This window comes from Anabrus simplex, chromosome 5 (assembly GCF_040414725.1).
Source record: "Anabrus simplex isolate iqAnaSimp1 chromosome 5, ASM4041472v1, whole genome shotgun sequence".
NCBI classification, from domain to species: domain Eukaryota; kingdom Metazoa; phylum Arthropoda; class Insecta; order Orthoptera; family Tettigoniidae; genus Anabrus; species Anabrus simplex.
Window position 1 is genome coordinate 410,974,323 of NC_090269.1, and position 16,608 is coordinate 410,990,930.

Below are 16,608 nucleotides of genomic sequence, written 5' to 3' on the forward strand. Positions count from 1 at the left end.
GATGGGAATTCCTCACGGCAGTATTTTCAGACCTTTATGTTTTCTTATATATATAAATGATATGAGTAAAGGAGTGGAATCGGAGGTAAGGCTTTTTGCGGATGATGTTATTCTCTATAGAGTGATAAATAAGTTACAAGATTGTAGCAACTGCAGCGTGACCTCGAAAATGTTGCGAGTTGGACAGCAGGCAATGATGTGTTGATAAACGGGGTTAAAAGTCAGGTTGTGAGTTCCACAAATAGGAAAAGTCCTCTCAGTTTTAATTACTGCGTTGATGGGGTGAAATTTCCTTTTGGGGATCATTGTAAGTATCTAGGTGTTAATATAAGGAAAGATCTTCATTGGGGTAATCACATAAATGGGATTGTAAATAAAGGGTACAGATCTCTGCACATGGTTATGAGGGTGTTTAGGGGATGTAAAGGAGAGGGCATATAAGTCTCTGGTAAGACCCCAACTAGAGTATGGGTCCAGTGTTTGGGACCCTCACCAGGATTACCTGATTCAAGAACTGGAAGAAAACCAAAGAAAAGCTGCTCGATTTGTTCTGGGTGATTTCCGACAAAAGAGTAGCGTTACAAAGATGTTGCAAAGTTTGGGTTGGGAAGAATTGAGAGAAAGAAGAGGAGCTGCTTGACTAAGTGGTATGTTCCGAGCTGTCAGCGGAGAGATGGCGTGCAATGACATTAGTAGACGAATAAGCTTGAGTGGTGTTTATGAAAGTAGGAAAGATCACAATATGAAGATAAAGTTGGAATTCAAGAGGACAAACTGGGACGAATATTCATATATAGGAAGGGGAGTTAGGGATTGGAATAACTTACCAAGGGAGACGTTCAATAAATTTCCAATTTCTTTGAAATCATTTAGGAAAAGGCTAGGAAAACAACAGATAGGGATTCTGCCACCTGGGCGACTGCCCTAAATGCAGATCAGTATTGATTAGATTTTGATTTTCTTGAGACATTGGTGTTTGGTTTGAATTGGTTAGATTAAGATTGCATTTAGTATGAAGTCAAAAATAAATCAAAAGTCCTTCATAAGAAAGGAAAGCTTCATATATTATTCAACGTCCTCGTGCCACAATCATATCCGCTTATATCATCAGGAATAGCTTTTAGCTTTTCCTTGCTTATGGGAACATTAATTTCGTACTATTTAACAGTAGGAATGGTAACGTCACCAACCTTGTACAGTTTAAACACATCACTGGTTAAACCAGTAATAAACTGAAGTCGGGTTAAATAAACTCTCTGTTCTTTACGGAAAGTGAACATTTTTGTGCCTGTTTTTGGCTGTTTTCCAAGCCTTTCGTTATTTTCTTTCTTTAAGGGACACAGGCCACTTTGTTTTGAAGCAGGCAACTTCCCCACTTGCCACAGGCATTACCTAAAATGAGTTCCAGGATTCCTTTCCCAGTCAAACTTCAGATGGCCTGTAAACACTTTAGCAGCTTAGGCACTCTGACCTACTTTCCACCCTCCGTTTCATAATTTAAATTACTATCTCCGGGCTGACTGGCTGCCCTTCTGACCACAACTTGGCAGGTTCGATCTTGGCTCAGTCCAGTGGTATTTGCAGGTGACGAAATACGACAACCTAGTATCAGCAGATTTACTGGCACGTAAAACGACTTCTGAGGGACTAAATTCCGGCACATAGGCGTCAGCGGAAACCATAAAATTAGTTAGTGTGACGTAAAGGCAATAACATTAAATAATTACAATCTCAGTTTATTTTAACCTGTACATGGACTCATTCCCTGTTTATTCTAAGTAGTTGTAATATATCTCCGCATTCATCTTTATCAGACTTATTTCTAGAAAGTTGTATAATATTAAAAACACATTTACAGTAGTAAATTAATTCCATCTTCATTTTCCATTTATTTCGGGGGAACTGCCGCCTAAAGAATGCAATATATTGAAGTTATGATAATGAAGTACATTGTTATAACTGTGCGTTAATTTGTTTGTATACTGTTATTGCTTTAATGTCGAGCTGCTCTATGGGAGGGTCTCGTACCGTGACGAACTACATTCATATCCTTGTATTAAACTTTAATGAGCAGAATCGTGCTGCAGTTCTATTTACATTTTCGCCTTTATTTCTCATTTACATCAAATGACAATGTGACGTCTTTGTAAGAATTGGGGGGGATGTAACAACGGCGAGAGCAGAGATGGTGATTATACATTTTTTGTGTTCTCTCTGTGGAAGTGAGAATTTTATATTACGCTCATTTTTATTTCCTACCTACCTCTTCCTCTGTTGCAATAAACATATTCAGAGCACCTTTCCTCACTTTGTGTTACACATATTTCATACTTGGCTTTGTTACGTCCCGCTCTCTCACATAGACCTAAACGGCAGTCGTTAGTCTCGGGGTAACAAAGTGAGGCAACTATAACTCTGTAGAAATATTCGCCCTGGTTCTACCTCGAGAAGGTAAACTGGGTTATGAGTGTGAGGCAATTGAAAGACTGGGTGAAATGAAATGACGTATGGCTTTTAGTGCCGGGAGTGACCGAGGACAAGTTCGGCTCGCCAGATGCAGGTCTTTCGATGTGATTCGCGTGGGCGACCTGCGCGTCGTGATGAGGATTAAATTATGATGAAGACGACACGTACACCCAGCCCCTGTGCCAGCGAAATTAACAAATTAAGGTTAAAATTCCCGACCCTGCCGGAAATCGAACCCGGGACCCCTGTGACCAAAGGCCAGCACGCTGACCATTTAGCCATGGAGCCGGATAAAGACTGGGTGTCGACTAGAAAGAGGGTATTTTGTGTTCCAGATTGTAACCAGTTCTGGAGAGTGTTGCGTAGTCATCTGTACAATTTCTCTGTAGATGGCCAGCTAGGGAACACAGTGTGAACGTGGCTACTTTTCTAGAAAATAGAACTCAGAGAATTAGTCTAGGTTAAGCATTACCTGATATTGTAATCATTAAGAGAAGGGTCCCGCAGGGAAGTGTTATTGGACATTTATATATATATAAATGATATGAGTAAATATCAGGAATCAGAGATAAGAGAGAAGGATATTTGCGGATAATATTACACTGTATAGAGCAGTAAATGAGTTGCACGATTTTGAACGATTTCAGGTGGACATAAACGATTACATATAAAATACAAAGTTTATTCCACCTACTCAATACTGTACAGTAATTGCAATGTTTATAAATACATTACAATATATTATAAATGTACTAGTTTCGACCCTATATGGGTTATCATCAGCCTTACTAAGATACTTATGGATATGCCGAAGTCCTAAGACTTACACATATTTCATACTTGGTTTTGTTACGTCCCGCTCTCTCACATAGACCTAAACGGCAGTCGTTAGTCTCGGGGTAACAAAGTGAGGCCACTATAACTCTGTAGAAATATTCGCCCTGGGTCTACCTCGAGAAGGTAACTGATGAACTGTTATATATAGATAAAATGAAATGAAATGTCGAAGACTGTCGAAGCTAGTACCTTGATAATATATTGTAATGTATTTATCATCATCATCATCATCATCATCTGTTTACCCTCCAGGGTCGGCTTTTCCCTCGGACACAGCGAGGGATCCTACCTCTACCGCCTCAAGGGCAGTGTCCTGGAGCTTCAGACTCTTGGTCGGGGATACAACTGGGGAGAATGACCAGTACCTCGCCCAGGCGGCCTCACCTGCTATGCTGAACAGGAGCCTTGTGGAGGGATGGGAAGATTGGAAGGGATAGGCTAGGAAGAGGGAAGGAAGCGGCCGTGGCCTTATGTTAGGTACCATCCCGGCATTCGCCTGGAGGAGAAGTGGGAAACCATGGAAAACCACTTCCAGGATGGCTGAGGTGGAAATCGAACCCACCTCTACTCAGTTGACCTCCCGAGGCTGAGTGGACCCCGTTCCAGCCCTCATACCACTTTTCAAATTTCGTGGCAGAGCCGGGAATCGAACCCGGGCCTCCGGGTGTGGCAGCTAATCACGCTAACCACTACACTACAAAGGCGGACGTAATGTATTTATAAACATTGCAATTACTGTACAGTACTGAGTAGGTAGAATAAACTTTGTATTTTATATGTAATCTTAATACAATACGGAACCAATAAAGAAGTTTATAACCTTGAATGAAAGGAGTTAAACGATGTTGTGAAATGGACAGCGGACAATGGTATGATGTAAATGGGATGAAAAGTCAAGTTGTAAGTTTTACCAAGTTGGAAAGTCCTCTCAGTTTTCATTATTGTGTTTAGGTGGTAATAGTGCCTCATGGGAATCAATGTAAGTACCAAGGTAAGGAACGATCTTTCAAAATGTATGTTGTAATTGTAGGATAACTGTATACATACCGATGAGACAAACGTAATCACTAATAAAACTTAGGGAAAGTAAGATACATGTTCGCCCCAGACTATATCCAGTAACTCAGTCAACATCTAGGACAGAATAACTACATAAATAAACCTTAAACGACTTACAGTTTAGAAACTGGATTGAAATATCAATAAGTTTAATTAAAATGTTTAATGTACACTGACTGACAGAGCAAATGCAACACCAAGAAGGAGTGGTCAGAACTTTATGCCAATTGCAGGGTAGACTGACGTCACTGAGGTATGCTCATGATGTGAAATGCGCCGCTGTGCTGCGCACGTAGCGAACGATAAATGGGACACGGCGTTGGCGAATGGCCCACTTCGTACCGTGATTTCTCAGCCGACAGTCATTGTAGAACGTGTTGTCGTGTGCCACAGGACACGTGTATAGCTAAGAATGCCAGGCCGCCGTCAACGGAGGCATTTCCAGCAGACAGACGACTTTACGAGGGGTATGGTGATCGGGCTGAGAAGGGCAGGTTGGTCGCTTCGTCAAATCGCAGCCGATACCCATAGGGATGTGTCCACGGTGCAGCGCCTGTGGCGAAGATGGTTGGCGCAGGGACATGTGGCACGTGCGAGTGGTCCAGGCGCAGCCCGAGTGACGTCAGCACGCGAGGATCGGCGCATCCGCCGCCAAGCGGTGGCAGCCCCGCACGCCACGTCAACCGCCATTCTTCAGCATGTGCAAGACACCCTGGCTGTTCCAATATCGACCAGAACAATTTCCCGTCGATTGGTTGAAGGAGGCCTGCACTCCCGGCGTCCGCTCAGAAGACTACCATTCACTCCACAGCATAGACGTGCACGCCTGGCATGGTGCCGGGATAGAGCGACTTGGATGAGGGAATGGCGGAACGTCGTGTTCTCCGATGAGTCACGCTTCTGTTCTGTCAGTGATAGTCACCGCAGACGAGTGTGGCGTCGGCGTGGAGAAAGGTCAAATCCGGCGGTAACTGTGGAGCGCCCTACCGCTAGACAACGCGGCATCATGGTTTGGGGCGCTATTGCGTATGATTCCACGTCACCTCTAGTGCGTATTCAAGGCACGTTAAATGCCCACCGCTACGTGCAGCATGTGCTGATGTGCTGCGGCCGGTGGCACTCCCGTACCTTCAGGGGCTGCCCAATGCTCTGTTTCAGCAGGATAATGCCCGCCCATACACTGCTCGCATCTCCCAACAGGCTCTACGAGGTGTACAGATGCTTCCGTGGCCAGCGTACTCTCCGGATCTCTCACCAATCGACCACGTGTGGGATCTCATTGGACGCCGTTTGCAAACTCTGCCCCAGCCTCGTACGGACGACCAACTGTGGCAAATGGTTGACACAGAATGGAGAACCATCCCTCAGGACACCATCCGCACTCTTATTGACTCTGTACCTCGACGTGTTTCTGCGTGCATCGCCGCTCGCGGTGGTCCTACATCCTACTGAGTCGATGCCGTGCGCATTGTGTAACCTGCATATCGGTTTGAAATAAACATCAATTATTCGTCCGTGCCGTCTCTGTTTTTTCCCCAACTTTCATCCCTTTCGAACCACTCCTTCTTGGTGTTGCATTTGCTCTGTCAGTCAGTGTAGTAATAGGGAGAATAATGCATGTATCAAAATACTTTTCTGATTACTCCGTTCCCAGTATCGGATGATCTATTCTATTCTATACAGGGTGAAGCGAAATTCGCGCACTCGGGCATCGCAGCGCGACTCCTCACATGCCAGCATTAAAAATATGTCTCGTACAAAATTTCATCTTGCGAGTATATCCGGCAGAAAAAGGGCGTTGAATAGTGGCAATCTGGCAACACTGTAACCGTATGTAGGGTATCTACTTCTGTCAGCACACATTACTCGTGCTGTACGGTTGACGCAGTGGAAAGAGTTTTGGGTTAGCATGCAGGAGGTCGAGGGATCGATCCTGGGTTGAAGCGTATGTTTTTTCTTTCGTAAATGTAGTCCAGCTCTGGTGTAGTGTTTAGCGTGATTAGCTGCCACCCCCGGAGGCCCGGGTTCGATTCCCGGCTCTGCCACGAAATTTGTAAAGTGGTACGAGGGCTGGAACGGGGTCCACTCAGCCTCGGGAGGTTAACTGAGTAGAGGTGGGTTCGATTCCCACCTCAGCCATCCTGGAAGTGGTTTTCCGTGGTTTCCCACTTCTCCTCCAGGCGAATGCCGGGATGGTACCTAACTTAAGGCCACGGCCGCTTCCTTCCCTCTTCCTTACATATCCCTTCCAATCTTCCCATCCCTCCACAAGGCCCCTGTTCAGCATAGCAGGTGAGGCCGCCTGGGCGAGGTACTGGTCATACTCCCCAGTTTTATCCCCGACCAAGAGTCTGAAGCTCCAGGATACTGCCCTTGAAGCGGTAGAGGTGGGATCCCTCGCTGAGTCCGAGGGAAAAACCGAACCTGGAGGGTAAACAGATGATGATGATGATGATGAAATGTAGTCCAGGTGGTATGGTATCTGGCAACTTAATCGTCAACAGCGATTGCAGCGGGTCCTCTAGAAGCCATTTGCACTTACATACTACGATCCTAGAAATGGACGAAAATCGTTTTCATTGGTCAGCTTTGAAAGACGCCCTTTCCACGTCGTGGGCGTGAATTTATTCGCACCACTTCATATATTAGATGCGAAACCTGTTTTCTTTGTACCTACCTCAATGGTCTCATAGATTAGTACCAACTATTGTTCTTGCCTCGTTCAGGTCCATTACATTTCGTTAGGGCCTTACGCTACCAGTAGGCCTAGCAAAGTATTTGTTGTGATTAGCGTTACAAAATGTTGTAAATGTAGGATACACGTGACCTAAGGTACGGTGTCTACTGTATTACAGTATGTAATGTCCGATGGAAATTAGCAAATAAAATATTGCGCCTCAACCCAGGATCGAACCCTCGACCTCCTGCATGCCAACCCAAAACTCTACCCACTGCACCAACTGTACAGCACGACTACCACTTGCTGACAGAGGTAGTTACCCTACATGTGGTTGCAGTGTTGCCAGATTGCCACTTTTTAACGTCCATTTTCTGCCTGATATACTCACAGGGACCGCCTCTGTGGTGTAGTGGTTAGCGTGATTTGCTGCCACCCCAGGAGGTCCGGGTTCGATTCCAGGCTCTGCCACGAAAAATTTAAAAGTGGTACGACGGCTGGAACGGGGTCCACTCAGCCTCGGGAGGTCAACTGAGTAGAGGTCTGTTCGATTCCCACCTCAGCCATCCTGGAAGTGGTTTTCCGTGGTTTCCCACTTCTTCTCCAGGCGAATACCGGGATGGTACCTCACTTAAGGCCACGGCCGCTTTCTTCCCTCTTCCTTGTCTACCCCTTCCATTCTTCCCATCCCTCCACAAGGCCCCTGTTCAGCATAGCAGATGAGGCCGCCTGGGCGAGGAACTGGTCATTCTCCCCATTTTCATCCCACGACCAAGAGTCTGAAGCTCCAGGACACTGCCCTTGAGGCGGTAGAGGTGGGATCCCTCGCTGAGTCCGAGGGAAAAGCCGAACCTGGAGGGTAAACAGATGATGATGATGATGATGATGATGATGATGATGATGATGATGATACTCGCAGGACGAACTATTGTGAGAGACATTTTTTTATTGCTGGCACGTGACGAGTAGCACTGCGACGCTTGAGTGCGCGAATTTCGCTTCACCTGTATAAGGAATTATCATCATTGGGGTAGTCATTATTGAGACAGATGAGAAATGTTACAGATCTCTTACTATGGTTAAGGGAGTATTAGGGTTTGTAGTAAGGATGAAGTCCGCCTCTGTGGTGTAGTGGTTAGCGTGATTAGCTGCCACCCCCGGATGTCCGGGTTCGATTCCCGGCTCTGCCACGAAATTTGAAGAGTGGTACGAGGGCTGGAACGGGGTCCACTCAGCCTCGGGAGGTCAACTGAGTAGAGGTGGGTTCGATTCCCACCTCAGCCATCCTGGAAGTGGTTTTCCGTGGTTTCCCACTTCTCCTCCAGGCAAATGCCGGGATGGTACCCAACTTAAGGCCACGGCCGCTACCTTCCCTCTTCTTTGCCTTTCCCATCCAATCTTCCCAACCCTCCACAAGGTCCCTGTTCAGTATAGCAGGTGAGGCCGCCTGGGCGAGGTACTGGTCATTCTCCCCAGTTGTATCCTCGACCCAATGTCTGAAACTCCAGGACACTGCCCTTGAGGCGGTAGAGGTGGGATCCCTCGCTAAGTTCGAGGGAAAAACCGAACCTGGAGGGTAAACAGATGATGATGATGATGTAAACAATTGACAGGGAATCTGCCACCTGGGCGACCTCTCTAAATGCAGATCATTGATAACTGATTGATTATCCGCCTCCGTAGCGTAACGGTTAGCGTTATTAGCTGCCGTACGCTGGGGCCTTTGTTCGAAATTTAAGAATGCTAGGAGGCCTGGCATGCGGTTGAAATTGTACATGCAGCTCACTTCCAATTTAGGTGTGTCTGGAAAGAGCTGCTCCACGTCGGGATGAGGACACGAGCTACTACTTCTACTGATTGATTGACTGAAGTTGGATGGATAATTCCCGAAAAAGTATACGAAAGTAAGATATTTAACCACCCTGTTGGAGGGGGCGCGCGTTGTAGAATAACATCCAGTGTATCCCCTGCCAGCCGTACGAGGCGACTGAATGTGGTCCCAGCGGATCTCAAGTTGGGAGCGTGGGTTGCCGACCACGGGACCCTTACTTGAGTTCTAGAATTGCTTCCACTTACTTGTGCCAGTCTCCTCACTTTCATCTCATTTCAAAAGAAAATTATATTCCTTCCATAACTTTTTTTTTTTTTTTTGCTAGTTGCTTTACGTCGCACCGACACAGATAGGTTTTATGGCGACGATGGGACAGGGAAGGGCTAGGAGTGGGAAGGAAGCGGCCATGGCCTTAATTAAGGTACAGCCCCAGCATTTGCTTGGTGTGAAAATGGGAAACCACGGAAAACCATTTTCTGGGCTGCTGACAGTGGGGTTCGAACCTACTATCTCCCGAATACTGGATACTGGCCGCACTTAAGCGACTGCAGCTATCGAGCTCGGTGCCAAAACTTTAAATAATACTGTTATACCTTACTGTGAATCAGTTTCTAAGCTTGGAGTTGTTATAACGGAAACTCTAAACTGGTCAGCGCAAGTTAAGAATATCTGTAAAAGAGTGTACTGTGGCTTGCACCCATTAAAATGGTTCAGAAATGTATTCCCTCGATCACTAAAATTTCAACTTGTTCAGTCATTATTATTTCTGATTTTTGACTACTGTGATGTAATTTTTAGGGATATAACAAATGAATTAAGCTTGAAACTACAACGCGCTCAAAATGCTTGCCTTAGTTATGCTATGGATTTAAGGTATGACGTTCGAGTTTCTCCCTACTATAAACAATTATCTTGGTTACGACTCGACGACAGGCGTAAACTACATTCAAATACTCTTGTGTACCAGGTACTTTCGGAAGACATCCCTGCTTATCTCTCCAACAATTTTCGTCACCTTGATTCTTTACATCTCCATGATACTCGCTCAGTGTCCCTCCTAGAAATACCTGTCCACCGAACAACCACATACCATCGATCACCTCTTCGCGATGGTGGAATGCTCTTCCCAAAGACATCTGGGATGCTGCGTCAATAAGTATATTTAAAACCTCCTACCAGCAGTTCCTCGTTAAGTGCTTCCAGCAAGGTACCTGTATGAGTGGAACGAGTGATTGTGTGTGAAAATTATATGAGATTATTGTACAAGAAAATATTGGGCTAATATGATAATTAAATTAAAAATATCAATACTGTATTTACCAAGTAAAAGTAAACATAGTTAGTAGTAACTCATCATCATCATCATCTGTTTACCCTCCAGGTTCGGTTTTTCCCTCGGACTCAGCGAGGGATCCCACCTCTACCGCCTCAAGGGCAGTGTCCTGGAGCGTCAGACTCTTGGTCGGGGGATACAACTGGGGAGAATGACCAGTACCTCGCCCAGGCGGCCTCACCTGCTATGCTGAACAGGGGCCTTGCGGGGGATGGGGAAGATTGGAAGGGATAGACAAGGAAGAGGGAAGGAAGCGACCGTGGCCTTAAGTTAGGTACCATCCCGGCATTTGCCTGGAGGAGAAGTGGGAAACCACGGAAAACCACTTCCAGGATGGCTGAGGTGGGAATCGAACCCACCTCTACTCAGTTGACCTCCCGAGGCTGAGTGGACCCCGTTCCAGCCCTCGTACCACTTTTCAAATTTCGTGGCAGAGCCGGGAATCGAACCCGGGCCTCCGGGGGTGGCAGCTAATCACGCTAACCACTACACCACAGAGGCGGACTAGTAGTAACTACAGTATTTAATTGCAAGGATACAAGTAGGTAAATTTCAGTTAATATTTTTATTAAGTTTACTAGTTTTTTCACGTTCGTATTTCTTTCGTCGTGTATTGAAATGAGTATTTTTTTCACATCTGTAGTATGTAGGCAGTTCCTTTTCTCCTTCTTACTTCTTTGTATATATTCATATTTTTGTCTTAAACACTAGCGTTATTTGCAGTTCTTAGTATTTTAAGTTTATCAGTGTCATTGTATTAATAAGTAATAATAAGTGTGTGGTTAAGGGCCAAGAGCCCTGACTTCGCCACCGAAAATAAAGGCTTTTATGTAATCTATCTATGTATCTATCTAGCTATGGCCGGGCTGAGTGGCTCAGACGGTTAAGGCGCTGGCCTTCTAACCCCAACTTGGCAGGTTCGATCCTGGCTCAGTCCGGTGGTATTTGAAGGTGCTCAAATACGACAGCCTCATGTCGGTAGATTTACTGGCACATAAAAGAACTCCTGTGGGACTAAATTCCGCCACCTCGGCGTCTCCAAAGATCGCAAAAGTAGTTAGTGGGACGTAAAGCAAATAACATTATTATTATTATCTATCTATCTATCTCCCTTGGTCGACTCTTGTCATTTTCGACCCGACGGTATTAGGTTCACGAGGCCTAGAGAGTTTTTAATTAGCAAACATTCAGTTTCTACGCCACCTTTTCAGTGCAGATATCTAGGCGCTATTTTGCTGTCGTTTGTTTCATTCTTGGGGAGTTCTTTCGGTGAACGTGGTTGTACTGGTGAACACAACATGGCCGCGAAGTGGCTGTTAGTTGTCTAGCATTCCGTGGGGCGATAGTAGCGCATTGTATGTTAGACAGTGACGAAACGCCAAATTAATTTATCATTCGGGCTAGTGGCAAAGCCGTTGGTTTGGGTTGGCTAGGTCCGGTTAGTGACAAAACCGTCGGTTAGGTCCAGCTAGTGACAAACCATTGATCTGGATTGGTTAAGTAAGGTTAGTGAAAAAAAAAAAGCATTGAACTCTGATCAAACCAAGTAGGTCTGGGGGCGTTAGGGCCGCAAAACGGCTTTTAGACCTCTGGTATTTTGTAGGGCTATGGCAGTGAATTTTATTAGCTCTATGCTCCGCTGTATTAAAGTAAGTTCAATAGAAAATTATTGTTCTCCTGTATTGTAGCCTTCATTGTTTAATTACAAATTGCATTTAGTTGTACTTTAATTGTCCGCAAGCTGGCAAGGGAATGCATGTGACTTAATTGTTGGGAATTACGTCATATCCGATTGTGGCTCAGCCAATGGAAATACATCTGCGTGCTTCAGCAATGGAGAATGGAGCGTGATAAATTACATTAGGTTATAAAAATAAATGTACTTCTGGGGCCTAGTGGGTGGGTACCTGGTTGTCACAGATGACACATCTTTTCTCTACAGGGTAATCCACGTAAGATTTGTACTATTTGAAATCCACTATAATCCTATGAACCTTAGGGCGCAGTTACTGAATTTCTGCCCTTTAATTTTGACGTCCTTTCTGCCTCGTGTCTTCCCTTTGACGAATACCTTAATTTTTTGAAGAGTGAAATCACTTTTCCCCTTTGATTAGTATTCACAGAAGATGGTTGCCGAGTTGTGCTTCTTCTTAAAATACTAATCACCACCGCCACAACCACCACCTCTAAGACATTTACTACAGACTGAATTCATGAAGTCTTGCGTCAAAATATTTTCCGTTCTCTTCTCTAATACATGATTAAATGCGATAAATTTAATGTTCGGTAGCCGTATTGACTTAAATATATTTGAACATTCTTAGTAGGATTTTACATATATGTTACGCAACTGTTCAATACAATAAAATAAAACCACTTCAATTAAATGGTCTGTATAAAATGTATGTCTAAATGTGCTGTTTCGACCTACTGTATGTTAAATTCATTTTCATCTTGAAGTATAAGAAAAATGACATGCATATATAACAGTAGTATATAAAAATAAAAATAATAAGAAAGAAAGAATTTTCAGTATAAAATAAGAATAATGTTGTGATGAAGAAGGTTTAAAAGTTTTATAATAGTCCGTTCTGGACTTATTTCTAGTAAAAATCAGAACTAATTTCAATCCCAACGAGTAGAGGTGCAGAAGTACAATACCTGACTTATACAACATTGAACACTACACTATAGGTAATGACTACGAAAACACATGGCGACCATGTTTACTGGGATATTGAGTGGTGATTACTTCATACTTGACATCATAGGGTGTTAGAGAGCGACAGGAAATATATATCATCGATCTCGGTAACTGCAGTCGCTTAAGTGCGCCCAGTATCCAGTATTCGTCAGATAGTGGGCTCGAACCCCACTGTCGGCAGCTCTGAAGATGATTTTCCGTGGTTACCTATTTTCGCACCAAGCAAATATTGCGGCTGTAGCTTATTAAGCCACGGCCACTTCCTTCTGACTCTTCTTCCCTGTCCCATCGTTGACATAAGACCTACCAGATGGATGCATAAATATTTTCCGGGTTCACTAAGAGATGGCGCCAGCAAAAAGTACGCAGCGTATGAATTTGACACATATAACAGTTTGTTCGTCTGACAGTAACCTACCAACACACACAAATTGATACGCGAAACGCTAGCGTCTGTCTTTTTTTGTTCAGTGATCATGTCGACGTTTGTGTCTGAAAAAGACCATTTGCGGAACGCATTGCTTTTGTTATTTTATCAAAAGAAACAGGCTGTAGAAAGTCATCTTTTGCTGGTAGAAACACGTGGTGAACATGCTCCATCGATTAGAACATGTGAGACATGTCTTCGACAAATCGCTTCGACAAGAAGACTGCAGGGTCTACAGCGGCATTCTGTATTACGAACTCCTGAAGCCCGGCGAAACCGTTAATGTACAACGCTATCGCCAATAAATGATTAATTTAAATCACGCATTGTTCGAAAGACGACCGGAATGGGCCAGGAGGCATGGCAAACTGATTGTGTTACACGACAATGCACCGTCTCACGCAGCACAACCAGTGAAAGACACTTTGAAATCGCTTGGATGTGCCATCCTTCCGCACCCGCCATACTTCCCCGTCCTGGCACCATCTGACTATCACCTCTTCGCATCAATGGGATACGCGCTCACAGAGCAGCACTTCAGCAGTTTCGAGGAGGTTGGACAATGGCTCGACGAATGGTTTGCCGCGAAAGGCAAGCAGTTTTCTTGGCATGGTATTCATAACTTAAGTAAGAGATGGGCGAAGTGTGTAGAAGCCGATGGCCAATTTTTTGAATAACCAAAATGGTGAGTTTCCCTTGAAAATAACGTGTTTTCTTTACCAACAAACTGGAAAAAAGTTATGCATACACTTGGTATGTGTGTCGGTGTGACGTAAAGAAACTTGTAAAATACACTGACTGACAGAGCAAATGCAACACCAAGAAGGAGTGGTCAGAACTTTATGCCAATTGCACGGTAGACTGACGTCACTGAGGTATGCTCATGATGTGAAATGCGCCGCTGTGCTGCGCACGTAGCGAACGATAAATGGGACACGGCGTTGGCGAATGGCCCACTTCGTACCGTGATTTCTCAGCCGACAGTCATTGTAGAACTTGTTGTCGTGTGCCACAGGACACGTGTATAGCTAAGAATGCCAGGCCGCCGTCAACGGAGGCATTTCCAGCAGACAGACGACTTTACGAGGGGTATGGTGATCGGGCTGAGAAGGGCAGGTTGGTCGCTTCGTCAAATCGCAGCCGATACCCATAGGGATGTGTCCACGGTGCAGCGCCTGTGGCGAAGATGGTTGGCGCAGGGACATGTGGCACGTGCGAGGGGTCCAGGCGCAGCCCGAGTGACGTCAGCACGCGAGGATCGGTGCATCCGCCGCCAAGCGGTGGCAGCCCCGCACACCACGTCAACCGCCATTCTTCAGCATGTGCAAGACACCCTGGCTGTTCCAATAATGACCAGAACAATTTCCCGTCGATTGGTTGAAGGAGGCCTGCACTCCCGGCGTCCGCTCAGAAGACTACCATTGACTCCACAGCATAGACGTGCACGCCTGGCATGGTGCCGGGCTAGAGGGACTTGGATGAGGGAATGGCGGAACGTCGTGTTCTCCGATGAGTCACGCTTCTGTTCTGTCAGTGATAGTGACCGCAGACGAGTGTGGCGTCGGCGTGGAGAAAGGTCAAATCCGGCAGTAACTGTGGAGCGCCCTACCGCTAGACAACGCGGCATCATGGTTTGGGGCGCTATTGCGTATGATTCCACGTCACCTCTAGTGCGTATTCAAGGCACGTTAAATGCCCACCGCTACGTGCAGCATGTGCTGCGGCCGGTGGCACTCCCGTACCTTCAGGGGCTGCCCAATGCTGTGTTTCAGCAGGATAATGCCCGCCCACACACTGCTCGCATCTCCCAACAGGCTCTACGATGTGTACAGATGCTTCCGTGGCCAGCGTACTCTCCGGATCTCTCACCAATCGAAGACGTGTGGGATCTTATTGGACGCCGTTTGCAAACTCTGCCCCAGCCTCGTACGGACGACCAACTGTGGCAAATGGTTGACAGAGAATGGAGAACCATCCCTCAGGACACCATCCGCACTCTTATTGACTCTGTACCTCGACGTGTTTCTGCGTGCATCGCCGCTCGCGGTGGTCCTACATCCTACTGAGTCGATGCCGTGCGCATTGTGAAACCTGCATATCGGTTTGAAATAAACATCAATTATTCTTCCGTGCCGGCTCTGTTTTTTCCCCAACTTTCATCCCTTTCGAACCACTCCTCCTTGGTGTTGCATTTGCTCTGTCAGTCAGTGTAAATTAATGTCCAAATACTAAGTCCCAATTTTCTTTACTGCGTATGCGCGACGAACTTAATTATTTATCATTTCACCGTAGATAAAAGAAAAAACTACCTCTTTGCTCAATATGTGGTACACCTGTGAAAATGTGACATTAGCCAGGCCAGCCAACCCTTCCTCGCGGAAAGTAGGAGGCGTAACACCCGCGAGTTTTGTGAACTTGGATTCATCTAAATACGTAAATATCTGCGGCACGTAATGGATTATTAAAATGTATCCTGTGACGTTTAAAAGTAGTAAAATCTTTCAAATCTTTCTTAATCCGATTATCCTCCAGGCTTGGTTTCTCCCTCGGACTCAGCGAGGGATCCCAACTTTACCGCCGCAAGGGCAGTGTCCCGGAGCGTGAGACACTGGGTTGGGGATACAACTGGGAATGAGGACCAGTACCTCGCCCATGTGGCCTCAACTGCTATGCTGAACAGGAGCCTTGTGGGGAATGGGAAGATTGGAAGGGACGGATAAAGAAGAGGAAAGGAAATGACTGTTGCCTTAAGTTAGGTACCATCCCGGCACTTGCTTAGAGGAGAAGTTGGAAACCACGGAAAACCACTTCGAGGATGGTTGAGGCGGGAATCGAACCCCCCTCTACTCACTTGACCTCCCAACGCTGAGTGGACCCCGTTCCAGTCCTCGTACCACCTTACAAATTTCTTCGCACCGCTGGGAAACGAAGCCGGGCCTCCAGGGGTGGCATTAAATCACACTAACCACTACACACAGGGGCGGACATCCTTCAAATATTCGGGGGGAAATAATTAATTGATCCGTTTTCTACGTCACTGAACAGATAAGTAGTGTCGATGGGGGTTGAAAAGGAGGGGGGCGTGGCAGAATTATTACGGTTCAAACTGGAAATCAACGCATATAGGACACCATCCCAGCACTTCACATATCTTGCGGAAAGTTGCGAGATGATATTACATACTTATTTTGAAGGTTTGTTATCAAATATAATCTGCATGGTATTCATTTATCTTGAACCGCTTGTGATGGGGAAGAACAGTAATATCATTCCC